Below are 23,211 nucleotides of genomic sequence, written 5' to 3'. Positions count from 1 at the left end.
CTAATTCTGTAGTAATTAGGGTTTTGCTGGGTGGTTCAAGAACGAAATGGTTGAAGGGAAGTAGGAATCTCCCAATATTTTCTGACCATACAAGGACTTCAGAGGAACAAAGTAGAATTTCCCTACGATATTCTCGCGTCAGTTTATCACAGAGATTAAATTTTAATCCTCAGAGCCTCCTGAAGCGTTGGCAACTTGACAAAGCCACGCACGTAATCAGGCTCTCTATCGAGAGACAGCAGTACCGGGTGATCTTGTCTGTGTGTGCTGAAGTAACTTGATAACACTAGTGCACACAGAGGTTGACCTAACCAGCAAATCCAGTGGCTGCCAGCTTTTAAGAACCATACACCAACAAAATCTTTGCGATGGCGGGGGGGGGGGTGGAGAAGACTGCAGAAAAAGAGTTAAAACATAAAAGCTGTAGACTAATCTACTGCATTAAAAGTTTTTTTTAAAAACTTTCATGATGAACATCAACAAACAGCCCCAATCCACTCTCCATTTCTGCTCAATCATGAACCAAGGATTTTAAAAATACTCTCAGCCTGGATTTGGCAGACAGATTTAAAATCAGCACATCAAGTAGTCAGTAAGACCAGCAATCGAAGAGCATATGTCATAGGCTGTTACCATCTGCCGTTAGAACATTGCCACATGGCACAACTGACCAATTTGATATTGGTATTTGTATATGGTCACACAAGACCATAAAGCCTAGGAGCAGAATCAGCCCCTCGAGTCTGCTCCAACATTCCATCTTGGCTGACTTATTGTACCTTTCAACTCCGTTCTCCCACTTTCTCACCATAACCTTTGACTAATCAAGAACCTATCAACCTCCACTTTAATTATGTACCAAGATACAGTGAAAAGTGCATCTTGCATACTGTTCATACAGATCAAACATTCCACAGTGCATTAAGCTAGAATAAGAGAAAACAGTAACCATTTGGTATGGAGAGGATCGGAAAAGGCTGCAGAGGGTTGTAAACGCCACCACAGGCACGAGCCTCCCTGTCGTCGAGGATATCTTCAATAGGCGATGGCTCAAGGAGACAATATGCATCAAGGACTCATCACAGAGAACATGCCCTTTTCCCATTGTTACTGTCAGGAGGTGGTACAGGAGTCTGAAGGCACACACTCAAAACTGTTCTTCCCCCCCGTCATCAGAATTCTGAACGGACCATGAACACCACCTCATTTTTCGCACTTTTTTTTGTGCATTCCAAGGCACATTTCTAACACATACAGTTAGTGAGTTGTGGACATGTTATGTTGGCGCAGAAGCATGGCGACACTTGCGGGCTACCCCCAGCACATCCTCAATGCAAATGGCACATTTCACTGTGCATGCTTTGTGGTACATGAGATAAATAAAGCAAATCTTTTAAGGAGTAACACAGACTGGAACTCATCAGGTCAAGCAGCATTAATGGTATGAAATCTATGAAGAGAGAAGCCCTAAACCCCTCTGTAGATGCGGTCTGGCCTGCTGTGTTCCTCCAGTACTGTGTGTGTTACTCTGGATTTCTAGCATCAACAGAATCCCTGTGTTTCATCTGTTAAAGATGTGGACAGATGTTTGGGTTTTGAACATTCAGATGCCAGATTATCAGAATTTTGTCCAAGATGCAGGGTCTCGACCCATTTACGTTCACAGATACTGCCTGACCCACTGAATTCCTCCAGCATTTTGTTTGTTGATTCAGGGATAGTTAGGTTTTAACTTGATGTACATTTACAAAAATAAATTGAGAATGATGTGATTATTGTAAATATATAAAGAAAATTCTCTTTTATAAAAAAAAGGATGCTGTGGTTAAGCTGAGATAACTACCAGTCAGGTGCCCTAAATCAGGAAGTTCTGTCAAGGTTCTGACCAAGGGTTTCTTCCACCATTGAAAACAGATTTTCTCCAGTTCCTGATTTTAATGTCACCTGTACGACTGTGTGTGCATAAAATTGCCGCTGCTTTCATCTGACTGCAAGGAAGATTTGTCCAAACCCTTTCGCTTCCTTCTAGGATCTAGGTGTACAGCAAGCTTCCATATACACACAAAGCAATGCTCAAATAACCTGTTGCATCTATGGGTAAAAATTGCACAGGGCACTGGAGCAGATTCCCAGTTCTTCCTCAAGTACAGTCACGGTGTTTGTTAAACCACAAGACATAGGATCAGAATTAGGCCATTCTGTCCATTGAGTCTGCTCCACCATTCCATCCTGGCTAATTTATTATCCCTTTCAACCACATTTTCCAGCCCTCTCCCAGTGACCTTTGATACCTTGACTAATCAAGAATCTATCCACTTTAAACAGCTGTCTGTGGTAATGAATTACAGATTCACCAACCTCTGGCTAAGGATATTTATTCCTCACTGTTCTAAAGGGACTTTCTTCTATTCGGAGGCTGTTCCCTCAGGTCCTGGACTATAGGAGACATCCTCTCCTACACACTGTCTATTCGGAGGCTGTTCCCTCAGGTCCTGGACTATAGGAGACACCCTCTCCTACACACTCTGTCTATTCGGAGGCTGTTCCCTCAGGTCCTGGACTATAGGAGACATCCTCTCCAACACACTCTGTCTATTCGGAGGCTGCTCCCTCAGGTCCTGGACTATAGGAAACATCCTCTCCTACACACTCTGTCTATTCGGAGGCTGCTCCCTCAGGTCCTGGACTATAGGAAACACCCTCTCCTACACACTCTGTCTATTCGGAGGCTGTTCCCTCAGGTCCTGGACTATAGGAAACGTCCTCTCCTACACACTCTGTCTACTCGGAGGCTGCTCCCTCAGGTCCTGGACTATAGGAAACATCCTCTCCTACACACTCTGTCTATTCGGAGGCTGTTCCCTCAGGTCCTGGACTATAGGAAACATCCTCTCCTACACACTCTGTCTACTCGGAGGCTGCTCCCTCAGGTCCTGGACTATAGGAAACATCCTCTCCTACACACTCTGTCTATTCGGAGGCTGTTCCCTCAGGTCCTGGACTACAGGAAGCATCCTCTCCTACACACTCTGTCTACTCGGAGGCTGCTCCCTCAGGTCCTGGACTATAGGAAACATCCTCTCCTACACACTCTGTCTAAGCCTTACACACGTTGCTAGGTTTCAGTGAGATCCCCCACACCCTAATTCTTCTAAACTCCAGCGAGTACGGGCCCAGAGCCGTCAAATGCTCCTCATGCATCAACTCTTTCGTTCCCAGGATCATTCTTGTAAGCCTCCTCTGGACCCTCTCCAATGCCAACACATCTTTCTTGTAATGCTCATCTGATTGAGCAGATAGGAGATACAAGAGACAGCAGATGCTGGAATCTGCAGCATAAAAAAAAACAACTGCTGGAGGAAGTCAGTGAATCATTAACCCCAGAGATTGCACAAACCTTGTAAATACACAGCAACACCATGAGGCCTCACTGAAGTTGGAGGAACACCACCTCGTATCTCACCTGGGTAGCTGACAGCATGAACATCAATTTCTCGTAACATCCGGTAATTTCTCCCCGTCTCCATTCTGGCTCCCCTCTTACCCCTTCCCTTCTCCTCACCTGCCCATCGCATCCCTCTATTTCCCCTCCTCTTTCTTTCATGCTTTCCTCTCCTATCAGATTCCTTCTTCAGCCCTTTACCTCTTCTACCCATCACCTCCCAACATCTTGCTTCAGCCGCCCCACCTTCCCCCTTACCCGGCTTCACCCGTCACCTGCCAGCTTGTATTCCTCACCCCTCCTCCATTCCTATCACTGATACAATTGATGTTGGTTTATAATTGTCACATGTACCAAGATACAGTGGAAAAGCTTGTCCTGATCAGATCATCACAGAGTTATTTAAGCTAGAAAAATGTAAAACAATTAACAACGCAGAAGTGTAAAACATACTGAAAAAGTGTAGTGTATGTAAACGATAAAATACAAGATCATAACAAGGTAGGTTATGAGACCAAGATTCCATCTTATCATACAAGAGTAACACACACAAGATGCTGGAGGAATTCAGCTGGTCAGGCAGCATCTATGGAGAGGAATAAACAGTCAACGTTTCAGGCCTAATCACTTCATCAGAACCTTTCAGGAGTCTGATAGAAGCAGTCCTTGACCCTGGTGTTGTGTGCTTTCAGGCTTTTGTATCTTCCGTCCGATGGGAGGGTGAGAAGAGAGAATGTCTGGGGTGGGTGGGATTTATAGCAGCTGCTTTACTGATGAAGTGAGAAGTGTAGACAAGAGTCCAGAGAGGGGAGGTGGTTCCAATGTCTATAAATGCAAGAACACATATCGAAGGACACCCACTGGAGAGGTCACACGTGCACCACGGGTTCCATAAAACAAATACACAGCCCCTTCTCAGTAAACTGAAGTTTGTATCCTGATCCCTGGATTCAGATTACAGCCATAAACCCCGCTCCAGTTTCACACAATGAGTTCTGGTGTGATCCATGATTCACTGTAAGATTAGGTGTGGAATAAATTACCAGGGAAGGACGCTTAACCAGGCAGTATAAGATTGTTCCGGAATCTGAATCAAGTTTATCACTGATTCATATTGTGAAATTGGTTGTTTTGAGGCAGTAATACAGTGCTATATACGGAAATTAATACAAGTTAGAAGAAATGTATTATAAAAATAATTAGTACAAAAAGAGCAAAATAGCATTCATGAACCATTCAGATATCAGATTGTGGAGGGGGAGAGAAGTGTGTCTTCAGGCTCCTTTACACCTTCCCTGATGGCATAAGGAGAAGGCGTGCCCTGGGTGACAGGGATTTTTAATGATGAATGCTGCCTTTTTGAGGCATCGTGTTTTAAAAGATTTCCTCAATGGTGGGAAGGCTAGTGCCCATGATGGAGCTACGCAGTTCGATAGACAGATGTGAACAATCTCACTGATGAAGCACAAGTGGACCTGAAACATCGACTGTTTATTCCCTTCCATGGATGCCGCCTGACTCCAGTTCCTCCAGCATTTTATGTGTTGCTCAACATTTCCAGCACCTGCAGAATCTCCTGTGTTTATAAATTACTTGTCATATGTACAGAGATGGCGAACAATCTGCAGAGGGTTGTAAACTCAGCCGGCTCCATCGTGGACACAACCATCGAGGATGCGTCCACCATTATAGACAGTCACCATCCATGATATGCCCTTTTCTCGTCATCATCAGGGAAATACAGGAGCGTGAAACCACACTCAACGTTTTAGCAACAGTTCATTCCCATCTGCCATCAGATATCTGAATGGTCCACGAACCCAAGTACACTATATTGCTCTTTTTACACTACTTATTTTTATATTTCTTATTGTAACTTAGAATAATTATTTTATGTATCACACTATACTGCTACCACAAAACAACAAATTTCACAATATAGAATTTGTCAGTGATAATAAACCTGTTTCTGATGAACACCAGGGGATTTCTCTCCCTAGTCCTGGGATTAACATTGAGCCTTAGCTAAATCGCTCTAGAAAGATCACCTGGCTGTATTTACATTGGTGCCAGTAAACAACCCAACTGTTATGTTTCCTACACCAGACATTCAGGAAAAGCAATTTACTGGCCCTGGAGCAGCGCGACAGTGCTACAAAGGCTCAGAATGTTGAGTGCATACAGGCAGCGGCCAAGAAGTGCTTCCACTAGGTTCTCCATCCCCTGATAACAGCGGCCAGCCTGAGCAAACCAGGGCACTACAAGTGCACAATCCAGTCTCTACTGATGTCACCTGGGGCAGCTGAGAGGACAACCTTCCATAGAAGGGCAGTGAGGAACACCATGCACAATTCCATCAGGGAGTCTGCCCATGAGTGGCTTTCAGATGCACGGCCAGACAGCGGCCTCACCGAGGTTTCAGTTCCTCCTGGTAGAATGTATGGTGCACCTGTAATGTTAAGATAAACTTCTACTTTGAGAGTTGTTAACCCCTTGCGTGACAGGAAACTGTCTGGAAGTCTCAGCGTGTGAAACTACAGTGTTTTACTCAGTAAAGGTACGCAAAAAGTTAAACAAATGCATTTCTTAAAGGTCAAGATAGAGAATTGATCCAACCACATTCAGCCATTTGAACAAATCGTTGTTATATCTTCATTAAGTTTCATTTCCATTGCCACATCTCTCTCTCCATGCAGGTCACAGAGCTCTGCTATCAGCAACACTTTATGCAAATCAATACACACAAAATGCTGGAAGAACTCAGATTTATTCCTTCTACCAAAGTGCATGATCATACACTTCCCAACACCGCTTTCCATCTACCACTTCTTTGCCCATTCTCCTAATCTGTCCAAGTCCTTCCATAGCCTTTCTACTTCTCAACACTACCTGCTCCTCCATCTATCTTTGCATCATTCGCAAATATGGCCACAAAGCCATCAAATCATCAAAATCATTGACATACAATGTAAAAAGCAGAACCAACTCTGACCCCTGTGGAACACCACTAGTTACTGGCAGTCAGATACTCTCCCTTTCCCTCCTGCTAATCAGCCAATTCTCTATCCATGGTAGTATCTTTCCTGTAATTCTGACAATCCAAATAAACAACATCCACTGGCTCTCCTTTGTCTATCCTCACTGTCATTTCCTCAAAGAATTCCAACAGATTTGTTGGGTCTCATCAGTACATGGAGGGAGTAACAAACGGTAAAACAATACCGTTATAGAGAAAGCACGATGCAGGCAGGCACTAAGGTACAAGGCCATGATGAGGCTGACGAAGAGGTCAAGAGTACACCTTACCATTCAACAGAGAGAGAGAAGCTGTCCTTGAGCCTGGAGGCACATGCTTTCAGGCTTTTGTGTTTTCTGCTCAATGGGAAGGGGTAGTAGTCAGGAGAGAGAACATCCAAGGTGGGAGTGGTCTTGATTATGCTGGCTGCTTTTCCAAGGCAGCAAGAAGTGTAGGCAGGGACTGAGAATAACTCAGCTACATTCTAATTCTGAGAGCTCGGAAATGACCGGAGGAGGCTAACATTGGACCTGCAGGTAGGGGAAGTAATGGAAGGGAAGCGTACTACTGGACAAATCTAAGTGTACCTCTGCTGGGCTGTTCATCTGCAAAAAGGCTATTCATCTTGAGAAATGGCTAATATAAAGGGGTATAATTTTAAGGTGATGGGAGGGGGATGTCACGGTGGTGAAGCGTGGAACACACTGCCAGGGGTGGTGGTAGAGGCAGATGCAGATACAATCATCATCATTGCCATGTGCCCTGTCATCGGACTATGATTATTCTTGGAAATTTTTTTCTACAATGGTTTGCCGTTGCCTTCTTCTGGGCAGAATCTTTACAAGACAGGTGACCTCAACCATTATGAATACTCTCCAGAGTATTTAAGAGACTTTTAGACACATGATGATATAAAAAAATAGATGGCTATGTGGTGGGCGGGGGAAGAGTTTAGATTGATTTTAGAGTGAGTTAGAAGGTTGGGACATCATTTTGGGCTGAAGGGTTCAACAACACACACAAAATGCTGCAGGAACTCAGCAATTAGAGGAAAATTAACCACTTGTTATCCTGCAGACCCCTCACTGCTAATTAAAAGGCAGCAAGTACATCCATCAGTCTGCAAAGGTTAGTGAATCTAAACCAACACCAAGAACTGATTGCAGACTCATTCTTTCCTCAGAACAATGAAACTCCTCAGCTTCCCAGGCTCTCTTGCATCCTGCCATTGATTCGAAAAGGTCACTTTCCCCAATTGGACAAATCTATGTTTTTTCTATCTTGACGATTTGTAATGTGAAGCTAAAGGGAGGCATGTCACATTGCTGGCCAGCAATGCAGAGACATGGAGTAAAACTGCAGAGATACAAGGTCACCCCACCACATTAGTTGGGGAACTTAAAATGAATTAAACAAACCCAAACTAAACAGCTCACCATAGAATCACCAATTCTATTTTACTCTCCAGACACTCCCCCTCACATTCTATCACACCCACACACTGAGATGGGGGGGGGAGGAGTGGGGGGGCAATTTGTAGCAGCTAATTAACCCACTGCATGTCTACAGGATATGGTGTTGAGATGGATAATATATCAGCCAAGATGAAAACGGCAGAACAGGCTCAATGAGCCAAATGGTGTAATTCTGATCCTATGTCTTTTAGGATAATGGGAAACAGAGCACGCAGGGGAAATCCACATGGTCACAGGGAAAACCCACAAACTCCACACAGCCAGCACCGGAGGTCCCGTTATAGAATCAAGGAATCTTGTGCGCTAAGGAGGCTGCTCGGCCCATCAAACTCAATGCAAAGCTGCAGTACCGCAATCGAGGTAGCCACATTAACCCACTCCTCTCTAATAACCCTGCAAATTATTTTCCCTGTAATAATATCTAATTCCTACTGCCATTAATACAGAAGCAAGGCCCAGAGCATAAAATTCACCGAGTAAGGGGATTATTTTTACCAATGTCTTTTACCCACGTCTGTATTCCCAGTTCCTCTAAACATTCACAAACCTCCACAACACAAGAAATAGTGACCAAGATGTTACTAACTGTTGTGAAAAACAATCTGCTTCCCTAATATTCTTACAGGTGTGTGTGTCCCATCTAGCCTGTGTGACGCCATCCTCACAGCAACACAGTAGCGGAGGTTAACGCAATTGCTCTACAGCGCCAGCAATCAGAAGATTAGGGTTTAATTCCTGCTGCTGTCTATAAGGAGTTTGTATGGTCTTTCTGTAACTGCATGGGTTCCCTCCCACACACCAGTCATACGGATTAGAATTAGTGAGCTGTGGGTTTGCTACGTTGGACCGGAAGCATTGTGATGCTTGCCTCCAGTACAATTCACAGACTGTGATGGTCATCGATGCAAGACAATGAATTTCACTGCATCTTTTGATGTACATGTGACAAATAATACTTCTTTCATTCTTTAAAGATCTTTTACAAAGTGGGGTGGAGATACATCTCTACCAAACGAGGTGCAAGGTGCTCCCTCTCTCCGAGTCACCCTTAGGCAAGGCATAACACCTGCCTAGCCGCCGATCAGGGTCATGTGATGCCATGGGAGCAGGTGGTGGATGGTCGTATGAGCAGCTGGTGCAGATCGCAAATCCGGGTTCTGTGACCACTGATGCCGGGCAGACAATCTGTGAAGAGTATTGATAATGGCTGGGGGGCGGGGGGGGTCGGAGGTCACCTGTCTATTTCTCTTCCTCCTGAAAGTAGTATTATAATTACAGAGAAAGTGCAGTGCAAGTAGATAATAAAGTGCAAGGACCACAACAAGTTAGTCCAAGTCAAGAGTCCATCTTATCATACTAGAGGACCATTCAGTAGTTATAACAGCAGAACAGAAGCTGTTCTTCAGCCTGGTGGCTCATGCTATCAAGCTTTTGCATAGCCTGCCAAAAGCACATCGTCTGACAGGAGAGGGGAGGACAGAGAATGTCCAGTCCGGCTGGGTGGGTTCGATGGTCTTATAACATGATGCTGAAGATTGAAGCCTGAGGGTTGAATCAGAAGTCAGGAAGTCTAGGCCCGTTGCCCAGAGCCCCAGGTTCACAAATCTCTGAGTCCATCGGAGTAGCTGAAGGACCAATGTCTGTGCGACTGAGTCCAAATCTGGGTCTGCTGGAGGCTGGAGGCCGAAGATGGCTTGTCTTAGAGGACTGTGTATGTACATTGGGTAGGAATGAGGAAAGGGGCTTGTTTTGTTGCTTGTTGGGTTCTGTGTTGCTCTGCTGAACATTGTAGACACGCTAAGTTGACTCCAGAATGTGTGGCAACACCTGAGGGCTGCCCCCAGCACATCGCTGGCTGTGTTGGTTGTTAACGTAAACAACATTTCACTGTGTGTTTTAATGTACACATGATAAACGAACTTGAATCATGAATTTTGAATCTTTGTCACTATGAAATTGATATGTTTGTGATGTGTCATTAAAGAGCCAAATTTTTCCACTGCTGACACACAGCGGAAAAGACTGCTTAAAAACAAAGCCATCAATGCCTCGCGTTGGCAGAGGGAAAACATGCTCCAATCGTGGAGCAAGTTGTGCGTCAACACTCTCCTCCACGTGTCAAAACCTTTCAGATCTGTAGCGCACCTGGGTTCAGCTTTATTTTTCCAAGTAACACGCGCTGTTGCAGGAAAAATAAAGAAAACGTTGTGCCTTTGCACTCACTTATGACCCCTGGCTGTCAGTGCAGTATCTCCTGAAGTGCACTACCTGCTGCAATGCCAACAAACAGTGCAGGCCCTATGACCCATGACATTGTGCCAACTTTTTAACCTATTCTAAGATCATTCTAACCCTTCCCTCCTACATTCAACATCATCATGTGCCGTGTTGTATTGACATGGACAATCACGACCATGATTGTTCTTGGCAAATTTTTCTACAGAAGTTCCTTCTTCTAGGTCGTGCCTTTACAAGACAGCTGATCCAAGCCATTATCAATACTTTTCAGAGATCGTCTGCCTGGCATCAGTGATCACAAGTCCTGGTTATGTGCTCTGCATCAGCGGCTCATGTGACCACCCATCACCTGCTCCCATGGCTTCACGTGACCCTGATCGGGGGGCTAAGCAGGTGCTACACTTTGCCCAAGGGTGACATATAGGCTAGCAGAGGGAAGGAGAGCTTTTCACCTCCTTGGTTAGAGATGAATCTCCACCCCACCACCCATCCTCCTACATCACCCTCCATTTTTCTATCATCTATGTGTCTAAGAGTTTCTTAAAATGTCCCTAATATATCTGCTTTAACCACCACCCCCGGCAGGTTGTTCCACACACCCACCACTCTAAAAACTCAACCCCTTACTTTCCTCCAATCATAAAATTATACACCCTCATATTAGCCAATTCTGCCCTGGGAAAAAGTCTCTGGCTGTTTATTTGATCTATACCTCTCATCTTAAACACCTCTACCATCACCCCTCATCTTTTTTCTGTCCAGAGAGAAAAGCCTTAGCTCCCTCAACCTTTCCTCTCAAGTCATGCTCTCTAATCCAGGCAGTGTCCTGGTAACTCTCTTCTGCACCCCCTCTAAATCCTCAATATCCTTCCTAGAATGAGGCAATCAGAACTGAACAGAATACTCCAATTGTGGTTTAAGCAGGCTTTTATAGAGGTGCAACATTACCTCACAGCTTTTGATCACAGTCCCCCAACTACTGAAGGCCAATACACCATAGACATTTTTAACCACCGATCAACTTGTGCAGCAAATTTGAGGGATCTATGAGCATGGACCCCAAGATCCCCCTGTTCCTCCACACTGCCCTTAACCCAGTATTTTCCCTTTAAGTTCGGCCTCCCAAAGCGAATCCCTTCACACTTTTCCAGTTGAAACCATCTGCCACTTCTGAACTCATCTCAATGTCCTGTTGTAACCTCTGACAACTCTGTACAACATTGAACTGAGAGAGAGAATGTCTCCACACTCCCCACATTTTACGGCACCGTGAAAAACAAGAAGTCTGGCAGCATGAAACTGTGCATCCAAAGTATAATACACCCATTAGACGGCAGGGACACGAGGTCCACACCACCTCCTTATTCCACTACTGTTATCAACCCTGCCATTGTCAGCACGCCAGAAGCAAGCACCAACCAAGTCTACAAATGGCACCACCACAGTTAATTGGATCTCAAATAATGATGAGGTGGAAGACAAAAGGACATGAGGGTCTCACACACAAAAAATACTGGAGGAACTCAGTAGGTCAGACACCATCAATGGAGAGGAATAAGCCGACAATTCAGGCCAAATAGCATGGTACCAGGACAACTATCTACGGGAGGCACTGCCTCAAAAAAGACAACATCCACCATCCGGGCCAGGCCAACTTCCCATGGCTCCCATCAGGCGGGAAGTACAGAAACCTGATGTCCCACACCACCGTCCAGGGGCAGCTACTTCCCTTCAACCAGTTTCCTGAACCAACCAACTCAACCCTAATCATTACAGTTCAGCCACACTATGACCACTTTGATCTCTTTACAATAAAATGGGCTTTGTTTTTGTTCTAATCATACTCTTGTAAAATTTGCATCCAAATTTTTCTTGTGAACGTTGTTCATTGATGTTGTGTACCTGTGGTGCTGCTGCAAGTAAGCTTTCACTGCACCTGTGTGTAGCTGTACCTGGGCATATGAGAACAAACTTGACTCTGAACAACCTTTCTCTGAAGATCAGCAAAACGGAAGAGCTGGTCATTGACTTCAGCTGGCGGGGTAGAGCACACTCGCCTGTATGTGTCAAAGGTGCTGAAGTGTAGATGGTTGACGGCTTCAAATTTGTAGGTGTAAGCATCACCTAGGAACAAGGCTATTCAAATTCAAAGATGAAGTTTATTGTCAAACGCACAGGCATGTGTTAACAAGTGCAATGAAAACCTTGTACTGGTCCAGTCACTTCGACACTACAGCCAAGAAAGCATACCAGAACCTCAGAAGGCTGGGAAATTTGGCACATCTCTATTAACACTCACCAATTTATAAATTGATGCACCATAGAAAGCATCCTATTCTGAAGCATCAAGGCCTCGTATGCCAGCTGCTCTGCCCGAGACCGCACAGAGTTGTGGGCGCAGACCAGTCCATTAGGAAAACCAGCCTCCCCCTCCAGAGATTCTGTCTACACTTCTCTACCTCAGTGAAGCAGCCAGTTTAATCAAAGACCATACCCACCCCAGACATTCTTGCTTCTCCCTCCCATCAGGCAGAAGAGACAAAAGCCTGCAAGCATATCAGCACACTCAAGGGCAGCTTCTACCCCGCTGTTATCAGAGTCTTGAATGGACATCTTGTACTTTAATGATAAACTCTTGACCTCACAATCCAGCTCAGCATGGCCCTTGCACTTTGTTGTCTGCCTACATTGTACTTTCTCTGTAACTTTAGCACCTTTCTCTCACTGACTTTCCCCTGTACTACCTCAATGCATTGGCATGTTGAAATTATCTGTATGGATAGCTTGTAAAACTAAATATTTCACCGTAACGCAGTACATACAACAATAATAAACCAATTCCAATCTGATGAAGTGCTGAATAACACTCAGCCAGGATTGACCAGTGGTGTCAAAGTGGCACAGAGAAGGATGTTTTAAAAATGACTCACAATTGATTCATCAACTATGACTGAGTAGCTCTTGCATTTAAACTGTTAGCGAGGCCTCGAAGTTGCAAACGTGCAATTGTGAGGCAGCATTCTTCAGGGAAGAAAAGATTTCTAAGGGGAAGTGAGGGAGAAAAAGACCTGTGTTCCTACAACCACACTCTCCCAACAAGAACTAGCCAACTCCAGTCATGAAACGTACAGAAACTATAGAAGTCTTGAGGCCACACTGGCATCTCCACCAACCCTACACAAAATCTCCTTTATCCTCCCCCTAATTCTCTACTCCAGATTCTAACCTTCGCCTGGACACTACGGATATGTCAGGCCCTCACCTGTTCTCAAAATATTGGTGTTATTTTGGCACTGGAACGTGTGGCTACACTTGCAGGTTGCCCTCAATACATCCTTCGGTGGTGTTGGCTGTTAAAACAAATGACACACCTCACTCTATTTTTCAATGTACATGATAAATTAATTAATCTGAATGTAAAGAAGTCACACCAGTGTCTATTCTTCCTTCGGAGTTTGAGGAGATTTGGTATGCAAAGACTCTAGCAAATTTCCACAGATGTACTGTGGAGAGCATTCTAACTGGTTGCATCACTGTCTGGTGTGCAGCGGTCAGTGCACAGGATCAGAAAAAGTTGTAGAGGGTTGTAAACTCAGCCAGCTCCATCACAAACAGTCGCCTCCCACCATCACGGACATTTTCAAAAAGCGATTCCTCAAAAAGGCAGCATCCATGATGAAGGATCCCTCACTATCCAGAACATGCCCGCTTCTCATTACTACCTCAGTGAGGAGGTAAGGGAGCCTCAAAACCCACACTCGACATTTTAGAAACAGCTTCTCCCCCTCCACCAGATTTCTGAACAGTCCATTCTCCCATGAACTACTTTTTAAAAATATTTTTATTGCACCATACCTCTGGAGCAAAACAAAAGAAACTTCATAACATGGGTCAGTGATAATAAACCCGATTCTGAATTTACAGCAGCAAATTAAGCTCCCAATCCGCACGCCTTTGGAATGTGGAAGAAAATAGAGCACCTGGGGGACACCACCCGTTCGCAGGGAGAGCATACAAATTCCACATTGTTAGTACCCCAGGTCAAGATTGAACCCAGCTTCTCTGGTGCTGTAAGGCAGCCACTGTGTCACCCATTTACACTCATCCCGCCCTATTCTCCCCACATTCCCATCATCTCCCCCCAGTTTCATGCACTCACTAAGGGAAGGCGACTTTCAGTAGCCAGTTAACCCACTGGCTCTGCGTGCAGGAGGAAACCGGAGCACCCAGCAGGCAGCCCACCTGGTCACCGGGAGCACGTGCAAACTCCACGCAAGCAGCACCAGAGGTCAGGATCTAACCTATCGTCCATTCTTAACAAAGATGTACTTCTACATGACTAACAATCCAGATCAGCAGGAAGAGAGGACAGAGAAGTTGGCAGCTATTAGACCAACACCGGTCAACACCCACAGAAGAGGAATACAAAATAATTAAAACTGACGAGCACACACACCTTCCCTTAAAATTGTGCGAGGCACCAGGAATCAGTGCAGCAACTTGCCTTCTGGCTGGTACAGTGACCCACATCAAAAGCAGAGGCATCAAAAGAAGCACCTCCCAAAACAGAAAGCACCCTTACCGGTTTAGAGCTTGGCAGAGGATTATTGGCAGAAACCCAGCCTCAGAGTTCAGCTGTATTGCGAGCTCAGTTTGGGCCTTGTGGATTATGGCATTGTCTTCAATTTCATCCAACCTAATGGAGATCAAACAATGAGACTTTGACAATTTCTGTAAACCTCCATCTTACCCACCCCCGAACACCTGTTGCTTATGAAGCCCGCCACTCTCACCTGGCCCCAGAGAAATTACCAAACGCATTAAGCCGAAGCTGGATTAGTGCAGTAATCCGCTGCCAATCTCCCAGTTCTGACGTATTAGCTTTTCTTCAGCGTGGAGCAGGGATAGAGAATTGTACAACGCAGAAGCAGAAAGAGAGCCACAACAGCAGATTAGACAAAATAATCTCAATTTAGCTGGCACTCCAGTTCCAGTTAAAAGCATCTTAGTGCGACTAGACAGCTTGAGTTACAAGTAGGGACTGGACAGGCTGGGACTGCTTTCCCTGCAGTAAAGGACGCTGAGGAGGTTTATAAAATCACAAGAGGCATAGGTAAACTGGATGGTCAAAGAATTTTTCCTACAGTACAAAACTAGGGGGCATCGGTTTAAAGTGAAAGGGGAAAGATTTAAAGGACACACGAGGGGGGCAACAGTTTTCATACAGAGGGTGGGAGGGTAGGTGATTGCAAGACCCTGTTGGACGTTGGCAACATAGAATAGTGCAAGCCCAGTTCACTGGTTCACTTGGGCAAGAGCAGAGGCATGGCAGTCTGTGCTGGGTTGCAGGGGGCAGGCAGCTGGATTGCATTCACCTGCAGCTCCATTCATTCATGATGAGGACCGCTGCCTGCTTGTTCTTGCAGAAATGTGACTCCAGAACAACACCTCATGCACCATCAATCCATAGACCACGGCACTCAGGGACTTGGGCTCTATTTATGACTCTATATTTTTCCGCTGTTATAATCATAAGTACTATACGTGCCGTGTGTAATTGTTGGAACTGTGTCTTACGCCTTGGCCCCGGAGGAACACTGTTTTGTTTGGCTGAATTTGTGTGTGCAGTTGAATGACAATTAAACTGGAACTTGAATTTGGCGAGAATATGGGATGAGCTGCCAGAGGAAGTGGTAGGGGTGGATGCAGTTACCACGTTGAACTTGGTGATGTCGGGGTGGATGACATTACCACATTGAACTAGAACTTAGTTAGAATATGGAATGAGCTGCCAGAGGAGGTAGAGGTGGATACTATTACCATATTTAAAAGGAATTTGAGCAGTTACATGGGTAGGAAAGGAATGGAGAAGGGGGGGGAGATTATGGGTGAATGTCAGACAAATCTCAGTTAGGCAAATTGGTCAGCAAGGTCATAGAACTTTCTACTGTGCTGTATGACTTCCCAATGAAAGGGCCTACAAGTACGTAGTGCCTCTCACAGCCACAGAATGAAGTACTACTATTGTCAAGGAAAGAGGGGCAACAATTTGTTCACAAAGGAGCACAAATCTGTAATGAAGACAGGAAATGGTGGAAGACTTAGCAGGTCAGGCCAGATCAATGCAAAGAGAATCAATAGTTTCAATAGTTCAATAGTTTCATTTAATATCTGAGAACGTATACAATATTCACCCTGAAACTCTTCTTTTCAAAAAAAGAGTGCCCCACAGAAAGAGTGGCAGTAAAAACATTAGAACCCCGCAGTCCCCTCCCAGACACAAGCAGAACAACTCTCCCCTCCCCCCACTTATTTCAGCAAAAAAAAGCATCAGCAGCCCCCATGACCTGCAGTACAACAAAAACTCATCATTCACCTGACAATTCAACATACCACAGGCTTTCTCTCTCACTAACAAAAGGACAGAGAGGTGTCACACAGCAAGAATGGAGACTAACAAGACAGAAAGAAACCTCACTGATTTACGGTGATAGATTGGTAACATTTGATGTCAAAGGCCCTTCATCAAAACTGGAAAGGCAGCAAAAACAAGCAGGCTTTAAATCAAGCAACACACATCAAAGTTGCTGGTGAACGCAGCAGGCCAGGCAGCATCTCTAGGAAGAGGTACAGTCGATGTTTCGGGCCAAGACCCTTCGTCGGGACTAACTGAAGGAAGAGCTAGTAAGAGATTTGAAAGTGGGAAGGGGAGGGGGAGATCCAAAATGATAGGAGAAGACAGGAGGGGGAGGGATGGAGCCAAGAGCTGGACAGGTGATTGGGAAAAGGGATATGAGAGGATCATGGGACAGGCGGCCCAGGGAGAAGGAAAAGGGGGAGGGTGGAAAAAAAACAGAGGATGGGCAAGGGGTATAGTCAGAGGGACAGAGGGAGAAAAAGGAGAGAGAGGAAGAATGTGTGTATATAAGGCTTTAAATCAGCAGGTATAGATAGAACAAGGATAATGGGACACAGGGGTGCTTAGTTAATCCCGCTGCTTACAGGAGAGTCTAGTTAATAGATTAATGAAAGTCAGAGTGAGTGGGAAAAGGGTATAAAACACAATGTTTGGGTACTGATTATCAGAGAACTGGAGCAACTGTTCAAAGCAGCTCAGGATTCCATATATTCAGCGTAATGCCTTTCCTGCAATGTGTGAAAGGATGGCTGGCACACCCTCCGATGTGCCACATTTCATGGCAAGTTTCAATATACACATGGTAAATTCAAATTTCAAAGTATATTTATTATCACAGGATGTCTATGTCACCTGAGATTCATTTTCTTGCAGGCATTCACAGAAGAACAAAGAAATGCGATAGAATCAATGAAAAACTACAGAAACTGACAAACAAGCAATGTGCAAAAAAGAAACTAAGCAAATACAAAAAAAGACAAATAATAATAAAATACAGAGAATGTGAGTTGTCAAACCCTTGAAAGTGAATCCATAGGTTGTGGAATCAGATCAGTGTTGAGATTGGCCAAGTTGTCCACGCCGGAAAGCTTCAGGCACCTGATGGTTGTAGGGTAATAACTGTTCCTGTGGGACCCAAAACCTAACCTACATAACTGAATCGGAATCTGAAGCAATTTCTTATATTGCCTGAGGGAGGCTAACAGTACGATAATGGATGTCCACCTCCCTAGCCATTCCTTTTTCTCTCTTGTACAGGAGGTTTGAAAGTCCAGCTGTCCAGACAAGAACAGTTCCTTCCCCACCACTGTCAGACCTCTGACCCCATCATGTCTTTCGCACCTCCTTCCCCAAATGTCCATGCCAATGAATTTATCTGAAATTTGTCTGGGTTTGAGCGATATTCCTCCAAAACTTTCCTACCCATGCAACTGTCCATTTGTCTTTTAAATGCCATAATTGTAACCACTCCCACCACTTTCTCGGGCAGCTCCTTCCATTTTCTCACCATCCTCTGTGTGGAAAACGTTGCCCCTCAGGTCCTTTTTAAATCCTTTCCCTATCACTTTAAATCTATGCCATCTAGTTCTGGACTCCTAGTGTGGAGAAAAATTTTTGGACCATCCATCTCATCTATTGTTGCCACAACCTTGGACTCAGTTCTATCTCTTGATTACTCTGCTTCAGTAATTCTTTTTATAGTACTGTGGCCTTCCATCGGTCAGGGTCGACCATGGATGTTACATAATAGCTGTCTAGTTACACAAGCCAGGGCAGTACGATATGGAGAGCAAACTGTTGCCCATGCAGCTGATAAATCCAAATGCACGCCAGAGAGCAATACAGTTTGGCACCAGCAATGTTGCAGGTGTTTTGAACTCAACGTAGGACTGCCTTAGGGACTCCAGCTCCAGATTTTTCCTCATGTTTTACTCCTGAAGCCTTCCTCTTGAGTGGCTACAGCCACGAGGCAGTAACAGTTTGAGATCAGAGATTTTCTTCTCCTAAGTGAGCTGCCAAACACGGCCGACAAGCCCTATCTGCCCAAATGGGCAGAAATACTACTGCAGATTGCAATACAGTCTTTGCACTATTCTCTATTCTGCTGTTTTACAATCACCTTTGTGTATTTATTATTAGCGTGTACATTGTTAATTTGGGGGGGGGGGGCAGCATGGAGATGCTGGTGCATATCACTAAGTCCTGGTTACGCGCCCACTGACACCAGGTAGACAATCTCTGAAGAGTATTGATAATGGCTGGTGTCACCAGTCTTGTAAAGACACTGCCCAGAAGAAGGCAATGGCAAAACCGTTTCTGTAGAAAATTTGTCAAGAACAATCATGGCTAGATAAAAGAACAAGAACAACAGCTTGAAGGGGGTCTTTCCCACAGGCTTTAGATGGAAGACCATGATCACTCATGGAATAAGACACGGCACACAATGATGAAGATGACACTGTTTATTCTCCAAGCTTCATGCAACAAGAAATTTCACTGCACCCTGACATATAATCTGATTAGCACCGGGATCGTCAGCTTACATTGTCAATTTAGGAACTATTTCTTCCCCTTTGCCATCAGATTTCTGAATGGACAATGAACCCACGAATACTAACTACCTCACTAAATTTACTTCCTTTTTGCTACGTGTAATTATATACACACCCAACTGTTACCTATATATTAATATGTATGTGTAGATAACATATTTCTTGTTGCAATTTATCAATAGTTTATGCATTGCAATGTACTGCTGCCACAAAACAACAAATTTCATGGCACATGTCATTGACAATAATCCTAATTCTGATTCTAGATTATCCATCACTAGAGTGGAACCTGAATCCTTTCACTCTACCATGACTCGAGGGAGAAAATACTACTCACTTTATCTTGACTAAAACTCTAGTACGAGACCTGAGTTGCAGGGAACAGATTGGAGACCTGATTAAAATTTACAAAATTATGAGGGGCAGAGATAGACAAATTAAAAAACCTTCCCCCAGTAATAAAATTCAAAGGTTAAGGGGCAAGAGCCAAAGGGGTTACAAGGACAATTGTTTTCATGCAGAAGGTGGCCAGAATCTGGAACCAACTGCCTAAGGTTCTGTCAGCTGCCTCTGCCTAAGAAACAGAGACTCTCACAACATCTAAGACATCTCTACATTCTTCCCCCCCCCCACCCCCGCACTCAACTCCAAGATGATAAAGCTGGACACAAGGTGCCAGCAAGCTCAAGGACAGCTTCTATCTTGCTGTTGTAACATAACTGAATAGTTTCCTTGCATGAAAAAGATACACTCTTGACCTCTCAATCTACCTCATCATGGTAGAGTGTACCTTGCTGTCTACACTCTCTCTACGAACAGGCATGCACCAGATACTTGGCTCAGCTTTACCACACCCCCACATCTTCTATAATCTATTAGTATTGCATTTGGCCATCTCCAACTTGGTACGAATGAGTTCAACTGCAGGAGCAAGGCCGTGATGTACATAGTACAGTATAGCATTGCCCCACAAGACCATAGCAAATAAGAACAGAATTATATCATTCAGCCCATCAAGTCTGCTCAGCCATTCCATCATGGTTGATTTATCAACTCCCTTCTCCTGCCTTTTCCTCATAACCTTTGACACCCTCACTAATCAAGAACCTATCAATCAACACACATAAAAGTTGCTGGTGAACGCAGCAGGCCAGGCAGCATCTCTAGGAAGAGGTACAGTCGACGTTTTGGGCCGAGACCCTTTGTCAGGACTAACTGAAAGAAGAGCTAGTAAGAGATTTGAAAGTGGGAGGGGGAGGGGGAGATCCAAAATGATGGGAGAAGACAGGAGGGGGAGGGATGGAGCCAAGAGCTGGACAGGCGATTGGCAAAGGGGATATGAGAGGATCATGGGACAGGAGGCCCAGGGAGAAGGAAAAGGGGGAGGGGGAAAAACCCAGAGGATGGGCAAGGGGTATAGTGAGAGGGACAGAGGGAGAAAAAGGAGAGAGAGAGAAAAAGAATATATGTATATTAAATAAATAAATAATGGATGGAGTACGAGGGAGAGGTGGGGCATTAACGGAAGTTAGAGAAGTCAATTTCCATTTTAAACACTCAATTATTTAGCCACCACACCCATCTGTGGCAATGAACACAGCCTGCTGGCTAAAGAAATTCCTCCTTACTTCTGTTCTAAATCAACGTCCCTCCATTCTGAGGTTGTGCCTCTGGTCCTAGACTTCCCCACTCTAGGAAAAATCCTCTCCATATTCACTTTCAATATTCAACAGGTTTCAATTGGATTCTTTCCCCCCACCACCCCATTCTTCTAAACTCCAGCGAGTACAGGTGTCCCCCGCTTTTTGAACATTAGCTTTATGACACCTTGCTGTTACGAAAGACCTACATGAGTTACCTGTTTTCGCTAACAGAAGGTGTTTACACTGTTACAAAAAAAGGCAGCGCGCGCCCCGAGCAGCCGCTCCTCCACTGGAACTGCATTCTAGCCGGCATTACTTAAACATGTGCTTGTGAGCATCTGTGCTTTATGTCGATTTACTTTGAGCATCCGTTAGCAAGATGAGTTCTAAGGTGTCGGAAAAGCCTGAAAGAGCTCATAAGGGTGTTACACTTAGCGTAAAACTAGACATAATTAAGCGTTTCGATCATGGTGAACAAAGGACAAGGTGAGTTTGGCTTGTGGAAGCTGACGAAGATGATATTGAAGAGGTTTTGGCATCCCATGACCAAGAACTGATAGATGAAGAGCTGATGCAATTGGAAGAGGAAAGGATAACAATCGAAACCGAATGCAGTAGCGAACAGACCAAAAGTGAAGTTGTCCAGGAACTGAACGTGAAGCAACTGCATGAGATTTTCGCTGCAATGACTGCAAAGTACGACTTTAATTTTGAAAAGTACAGCTTTGATTTTGAAAGGGTATATAGGTTTAGGGTATGGTTGCAGGATGGTTTGAGTGCTTACAAAGAACTGGATGATAGAAAAATGCGCGAGGCTAAGCAGTCAAGCATATTGTCGTTTTTCAAACCTTCCACATCAGCCACAGCAGACGACGAACCTCGACCTTTGACATCGAGGCAAGCAGACATAGAAGATGACCTGCCTGCCCTGATGGAAACAGACAACGATGAGATGACACCCCAGTGTCCCACCACCCCAACCTCCAATTTCAGCCTAACATACTATCATCAGTGTGCTCACTGTCTTCCCAATTCCAGTAAGTGATACTACACTGTACATACATTATTTATACTTTATATCAGCTGTGTAGTTTTATGTGTTATTTGGTATGATTTGGCAGCTTCATAGCTTAAAGGTTACTGGAGAGAGTCTTCCTGCCGAGAGCACCTGCGTAAGATTTTCGCTGCGCTAGACAGTGCTTCGATGATTGCAGAAAAGTATTTCTACTTTATATAGGCTGTGTATTTATCATATAATTCCTGCTTTTACTATATGTTACTGTTATTTTAGGTTTTATGTATTATTTGGCATGATTTTGTAGGTTATTTTTTGTGTCTGGGAACGCTCAAATTTTTCCCATATTAATAAATGGTAATTGCTTCTTCACTTTACGACATTCCAGCTTATGAATCGTTTCATAGGAACGCTCTACCTTCGGATAGCAGGGGAAACCTGTACAGGCAAGTAACCCTTTCATTCCCAGAACCTTTCTCATGAACCTCCTCTGGACCCTCTCCAATGCAGCGCATCTTTTCTTAGATAAGGAGCCCAAAACTGTTAGTCACTTGCAGCCAACCAGAAAAGGCCCCCTTTATTCCCACTCTTTGCCCTCTGTCAATCAGCCAATCTTCTATCCATGCTAATATCTTTCACGTAATACCATGGGCCCTTACCTTGTTAAGCAGCCTTGCATGCATCTTGTCAAAGGCTTCTGAAAATCCAAGTAAACAACGTCCACTGACTGACTCTCCTTTGTCTATCTTGCCTGTTATTTCCTCAAAGAATTCCAACAGATTTGCCAGGGAAGATTTCCCCTGATGGAAACCGTACTGAATTTATCATATGCCTCCAAGTATCCAAAAACCACGTCTTTAATAACGGACTCTGCCATCTTCCCAATCACTGAAGTCAGGATAACTAACCTATAATTTCTTTTCTTCTGCCTCCCTTCCTTCTTAAAGAGTGGAATGACATTTGCAATTTTCTAGTCCTCCGGAACCACCACTAACTCTAGTGATTCTTGAAAGCTCACTACTAATGCCTCCACAATCACTTCAGCACTTTGGGGTGCAGTCCATCTGGTCCAGCTGACTTACCTACCTTCAGACCTTTCAGGCTCCCAAGCATTTTCTCCTTCTGCCCCCTGAGAGTCTCAAATTTCTAGCACTGCTGTTGTCTTCCATAGTGCAGAGTGACATAATACTTAAGAGTTCATCCATCAGTTCTTTGTCCCCCATTAATAACTATCCACCATCATTTTCCAGCAGACAGAGCTATTCCCCCAATTAATGAAGACCAACCATACCGCTTCTTAACCATCCTAATAAGGCACCCAGAGCTGAACACGATACTCCAAGTAGTCAGAATGTCTAAAAAGATGTAAAATTCCTTATGCAGCTGTTGGGTTGGGGACCACTCTTAAAGTA

General features: G+C 44.5%; 1 protein-coding gene across 3 annotated transcripts in view; it reads right to left on the bottom strand.

Moving 5' to 3' along the window:
- Positions 1–23,211, bottom strand: part of LOC134343058 (zinc finger and BTB domain-containing protein 7B-like) — a 190,765-nt gene that overhangs the window by 163,447 nt on the left and 4,107 nt on the right. For 2 of the 3 annotated variants that reach the window (XM_063041904.1, XM_063041903.1), the window contains exon 2: positions 14,754–14,867. The exons of the other annotated variant lie outside the window; for it this stretch is intronic. The gene's annotated coding sequence lies outside the window, so the exon portion shown is untranslated. The remainder of the gene's footprint in view (positions 1–14,753; positions 14,868–23,211) is intronic. 3 annotated transcript variants of the gene reach the window in all.

The sequence above is a fragment of the Mobula hypostoma genome, chromosome 2 (genome assembly GCF_963921235.1).
Source record: "Mobula hypostoma chromosome 2, sMobHyp1.1, whole genome shotgun sequence".
Taxonomy (NCBI): domain Eukaryota; kingdom Metazoa; phylum Chordata; class Chondrichthyes; order Myliobatiformes; family Myliobatidae; genus Mobula; species Mobula hypostoma.
Note: the sequence above shows the minus strand (reverse complement) of the source record. Positions and strands in the feature narration are given on the sequence as shown.